Genomic DNA, 6,578 nt, shown 5'->3' on the forward strand with positions numbered 1-6,578 from the left:
GTCTACAAGAGCTAATTCCAGGACAGGCTCCAAAACCACAGAGAAACCCTGTCTCGAAAAACCAAAAAAAAAACCAAACAAACAAACAAACAACAACAAAAAAACCATGGGATTTGCATGAAAACTAAGTGCCCAAAGCAATTAAATTACAGGTGAAAGAGAAAAAAAGTGGGAGAGAGGGGACCAATTAAAACTAAGGCTTATTCTTTGAAGGAAAAATTCTAGAAAAGAAAAAAAGAGACAGGATTCTGGTGAGGTCAATGGAAAAGGGGTGAACTGTGCATAAACCCTTATCCAGATCTGTGCAGGTTCTCACCACAGCGACGGCAGTGCCGTTCCTCTACTTTGCTTTTCCTCTACAATGCTATCTTCCTATAGCTCTATAGAGATTATTTCCCCTTTTGTCCATATTTGTGTTTTACACGAGCTATATTATAGCATGAGTTAATTTTTTTTCATAGATTGGCATCCTCCGTCCTCCACGAGATTTGAAAAATCCTGTGAGGGCTAATGTAATTACCACTTCCTAACAGCAGATGGCACTGTAAGCCAGTGTCTGTGTTGTTAAAAAAACTAGACCATCTACATTTTTTTTTCATGGATTCTGAGCTAGATATGGTCTCTTATCTATATTTCTGTTATTTACATATTAAATACTAATATTACAAAAAAGTCAAGGCAGCTTTTATACTCTATAGATATTTATTTCAACGCTGTATATGTACTGTCAAAAGCTGTTAAATAGATGTAGCTTCTACATTCTTTAAATTGTCTAGAGTATTTAACATGTGACGAAACTCAGCACTATTTGTGATTAGTTAAACGATGCCTTACATCATTGTCTAGGAGGATGTGAGTTTAGGCAAACTCAGCCTTGAGTCCAGACTCCAACGTGCCCCAGCTGTGTGAGTCGGGCCAAATTTAACGTATCCTGTATCAGCTACAGTTTCCATGTCTCTGCCACGGCCAACTTAGAGGAGTCTTGTTCTACGTCCACTATGTAAGTGGGCCCCAAGCAGACTCAGCAACTTCCTGCTGGTGTTAAATGCTTTCTGGAAGATTTAGTTAACTAAGATATCATACAGGTGCCTCTCATTTATAGTAAGGGGGTCGGTTTGTCTACACTATTTAGTGAATTACTTTGTTGACTCAGGGGCAGCTGTGTTCATATGGGTCTCTTGGGGGGGGGGGCATACAGACCCCAAAGAGCTTGCTCATCATCTTTAATGCTGTGGCTTCAGGGTAGAGCCTTCCGGAATGACATTAACTTGGCATCTTCCAGGGTTCCCCAAACATACCAGTGTGAAAACTCTGCTCTAAAACATACGGCTGTTGAGGTTGTATTAACTGGCTCAGTCCTGCCGTGCTTGCAATATGCTGACTTTACCTTTTAGGTAGTGGGAAACTAAGCCTACAGAGAGGAGTTCCTCTGCCCTTTCCGCCTCCCAGCCTGTCACACATCTTCCGTTTGCTGTAGCTTCCACTAGGGGCGTCCAGTACCAGGGAGGAAGTTCCACCCGCACTGTGAAATAGTGGGAGTTCCAGGCTGGCGAGCAGCTGTTCTAGAGAACTGATGTTGATTTATCTGTTAACTGAGTTATGCCCCTCCCTAAAGTCCACACGTAGGCATCCCAGTCCCCCAGCACCTCAGCATTTGGAGATTTTTGTTCGTTTGTTGTTTTTTTTTTTTTTTGTTTATTTGTTTTTGAGTCAGGGTTTCTCTATTTAACAGCCCCTGGCTGCCCTTGTACTCACGCTGTAGACCAGGCTGGCTTCGAACTCACAGAGATCTGCCTCTCTCTGCCTTCCAAGTGCTGGAATTAAAGGCGTGTGCCACAATGCCTGGCTGAACCATTTCATTTTCTGAGTATTTATTTTTACTTCATGTATATGAGTATTTTGCCTGCATGTGTGTATAGATACCGTGTGCATGCCTGGTGTCCATGAAGGTCAGAAGAGGGGGGGTCAGTTCCTCTGGAACTGAAGTTACAGATGACTGTGTGCCACCAAGTGGGTGCCAAGAAATGAATTTGGGTCCTCTGGAAGAGTAGCAAGTTCTTTTAATCACGTAACCATTTCTCTTCCCTCAGAATGGTTTCTAAACAAGGACACTCCTCCCCTTCTGTTAGCCGAGAGGATTAATGAAGGATTTCCCACCCCTACCCTCTCTCCATATTTTGATGATTTATGATTTGTTTGCAAAAGCTTGCATCTAAAAATTGAAAAAAAAAAACCACACCAAGATATTGAAAGCTCTACTAAATATAAACAACACAAAACCAGGGCAGTTCTCCTGCTTCTTAGTATTGCATGCAAAGATGTTAGAATTAAATCTCACGTATGCACATGAATGATTTGCAATAAATTTGGGGGGCAGTTGCTTTCAGCTCATCTTGGAGATTGTAATGGCCCTCTGTGCTGAGGCTTTGGAGGGCACCTCTTAACTGATGGGGAACAATGGGCTGCAATGTTCTCACTGACTGATCCGATAGACAGAATATCCCTTCAGCGACATCGAGTGGCTTTAGTGACACCATAGGGGCATTCCACAGGGCAACGCTGCGGAACGGCTCTAGCTTGCAGCTGGTCTGCAAATGCAAGGGCAACACGGAGAAGCAAGGAAAGGGCAGGTCTGTCAGGTCCCGCTAAGCGCTCCAGGTTCTGAGGTGGAAGGGTAGCTTCACACTCGGTGCTAGCTGGCACAGGGCAGCCAGTCTCCTGAGGTGGGCTGGCTTCAGGAAAGACGGGAAAGGCCGGAAGTCTGACCCCCAGCACCTGAAGTCCCAGCCCTGCTTCCTGGCTTTCACCCAGTTCTTCTGCCTCATAATTAAACCCAGAAGACGGAGCCAGCTAACTATAAGCAGAGCACATGGCCTCCCCTGTATTCTAAGGAGTTATTTACCAGATAAAGTGCGTGGTTGGTGAACTTTACCCTGCTAGCCAGAACCTCAGGCCTCCTGGGTAAACCTGCTTCTAATTGTCTAATTAATGAAACACGAGCCACAGTTTCTTGGCAACACTAAATAGAAGTCATCTTGTGTTATGTTTGAGTGTGTTTCTCTCTAGGAAAATGGGATCCAAAGTGAAACCCTCGCGGGAGCGAAAGAAGAGAGAATCGATGTGCTAGAAATGAAATTCCAGGTTATAAAAGTTATGAGGAAAGAAGCCCCCACTGGGCCTGGAAAGATGAGCCTTGCCAAGGTGTGACTACTTTCCAATTTAGCTGAATAAAAATGGGTTAATTTAAGATATAAGAGTTAATTAATAAAAAGCCAAAGGTAATAGGCCAAAGAGTATGCAATTATTATTAAGCCTCAAAATGGTTATTTTATAAGTGACTTTGAGAACAGGAGGGCAGGAGAAAACCCGGTCCAGGGGGACCAGCAGACTGTTTGTAGCTACATCAATGAAGACAAGGTTCAGTTCTGGGGAGCCACTTCAGGGACCTCAAGATCCTGTATATGACACTCGCAAGAATCCAGAATGTGTTATAAGGTGAAAGAATACACAAATAATAAATGAAATGAACTATCGATAGAGCAAATTTTCACATAGACATAAGTAGATTAAATTAACAGCAAACAGCAAGTTAAATAAACTGTAAACAACAACGACAAACAGAGAACCACTGCGTGTTTCCAGTTCAAGTCTTAGTCCCCAAAGCGTGACTCATTCATAGGAAACCTCACGGATATAAATAGCAATGTTTGTTAAGTTCCTAGAAGATCCCGGCTGAGCTTCCCAATGATGCAAAAATTCAGAGGAAACACATGACTATGGGACATAAATCCATCCGAATTCAAAATTAAGTAAGATATCATTATTTTCTGTAATATTTCCAAAATTCTTGTGTCTTTATTCCAAAGCATGATCACAAAAGCTGTGGGGGACAGAAAAATGGGCAACAGACGCGACCACTTCACAAAAGACACACGAACCTGTGGAAGCTGTGAACACGGAAATGTCCAACCCCAGGTTCGTTTGCTTGATTTTGGAGATGGGGTTTCTCTAAGTTGCTCTGGTTGGCCCCAGTGTGAGCTCTCCCTGCCTCCGTGGGCAGGCAGCTGGGAGTGCAGGTGCTGTCCGCCGCTCCCTGGCTCCAACTCCAGATTTTAAATGCAGATAACAGGGGTGTCACATTCGTTGACACCGACACTTTAGCCATGACATCTCAAACTAAGGTGATCCAAATGCTGGCGACAGTGTGGGGAGGAGGTGTGCTGAGATCCGGAAGGGACTGGATTGTGTGTCTCTTATGGACAATGCTCACCTTCCCCTCTCCCCTCATCAACCAGTAAGAAGAGAGATGGAATATCTGCGCTATCCTTTACTGGACCATTGACCAGCTCTCCAGGCCTCAGTTTTCTTATCTGTAAATTGGCAGAACAGAACCTAATGCTTTGCTGAGGGAATTAAATGTAATTATCTGTGGCGGACTTGCGGCTGATACACACCAAGTGTTCAGTAATGCTAGCTGCTGTTTTTATGTTCCCATTCTGACTGAATTTTTCTAATTTTAATTGTTTAACTTATAATTAATTTATAATTTAAATTGCAATTTTGCATATAAAGTTATGTTAAATATAAAATTACTTATACATAAAGCTATAAGTTGACTGTACTACAGGATAGGACACACCAAAGAGGGTTTGGGCAACACAGACTGGACCCAATGGGTTTAAAGAGAGACAGGATATGAAGGTAAAGTGGTTAGAGAGGCAGGAGTGGATCTGGGAGGAACTAGGGGAGGGAGGAAAATATCATCAAAATATATCTAAATTCTCAAAGAATTAATAAAATATTATTTTAAATAATTACATTAATTTCTGATGCCCCAGTGGCTATAAGTAACTAGAAAACAGAGTCAGATGTACATACATATCAGCAACCACCTCACCACTAAACGGACTCATCAGGTTGTATTACACACACACACACACACACACACACTCACACACACATAACAATAATAATTAGAGAACAAGAGGTCGTGAACTTGAGAGGGAATTAGGAGGAGGAACAGGGAGATGGTGGAGTGGAAAGGTCTAAATATACTACTCACATACAAAAACCTAAAAATAGAATAAAATAAATGTCAAAAACCTCCACGTTCATTTCACGATCTTGGACACATTTCACTTTTTAAAAATTCTACACATGGCCAAGCTAAAGTAATTTTATGCACACAAACATTCTGGGCTAGGGAGATTGCGCGATCAGTGGAGCGCCTTGCAGGCGTCGCGACCTGAGCTTGTTTTATTGATCACGTGAGAAGCAGGCTCAGAGCACGTGCTTGCTGTCACAGCGCCGGAGAAGGGGAGGCAGAGAGTGTCTGGTGTGTCGGCCAGCCCATCAAGACCCCTAGAAAGCTTGAGCTTCCCCTCTGACTCCCGCAGGCACGCACACCCGTATGCGCTTGTGTTTTCGTCAACCCCTTCAGACATACAGCACAATTTTATGCATAAAATGTTTAGAATGAAAAATGTCTGTTCATGATAATTAAAACCTGAAAACCCTACGAATGTCTTCAGAAATGTATAAATTACCCACAAAGACGCTGTCTATGACTCACACATTTTTGAAGATATCATAGTACGATGCACGTTTATGAGCCAGGCCCAGTGAAAAAACAATTTTCTCACTCGTGTCTACAGCATGACTACCACCACCTAAAATAACACCATAAGAAAAACCCTGGAAGGAAACTTAGTAACATGTTAATAATGGATTCCTAATGGAGAAACAATAGAAGATCCAAAATCCTTCCCCATTCACTTCTGTAATTCCCCATTGTCTTTAATAATGAGTCTCCCCACCCACACATGGCACCAGCTAAGGTCCCTGCTTGTACTGCGTGGATAAACGGAACAGCTCAGTTTGAACTGTTTTCTTTGGATAGAATGTCATCGTCAGATCAGGAGACCCGCAATTGAAAAGTCTCCAATAAGGACGCGGAACGCTCTGAGACTGTGCCAGAACACAGTTTAGTGGAGATGGGCCTGGGTGCGGGTGCAGATGATCAAGTGAGAGCAAACAGCATTTTAGAGAAGGAGGGGAAGCTGGGTCTTGGTAGGACTTGCAAAAGTGCCAGAAATTCCAAAATCAGGGCAAGGATTCCAGAGCAGAGGCCACTATTTATGTGGGCAAAAATCCCACAAACCTTATCTCTATAAAGAAGTGAGTGAGCTCTGGCTAGAACAGGCCGCCACTGTTATTCTTGAGTTTGTATTATTTGTTTCAACCCCGAACCATTTAATGATTGAATTCAAACAATGTCAGAACCCTTAGACAGAATCCTATACTTTGGAGTTGTATGCTGGCTTTACTGGTGTTAGTACTAGACTGTCTAAGGGAGGGCATGAGAGGCACAGTGCCCACTCCTGCTCTCTGTGACAGGAATCTTCTCATCTCTCTCTGGCGTTGCCGGAGTGCATTGCCGGAGCTGCGGTTTCCAAAGAGGAAGATTTTGCCTGGGTTAACTCGGCTCGCTTCAGAGAAATCATTTTCTTGAGAACTTACGTTTCTTTCTTTTTTAAAAAATATTTATTTATTTATTTATTTATTTATTATGTATACAA

This window comes from Microtus ochrogaster, chromosome 21, assembly GCF_000317375.1.
Source record: "Microtus ochrogaster isolate Prairie Vole_2 chromosome 21, MicOch1.0, whole genome shotgun sequence".
Lineage (NCBI taxonomy): Eukaryota > Metazoa > Chordata > Mammalia > Rodentia > Cricetidae > Microtus > Microtus ochrogaster.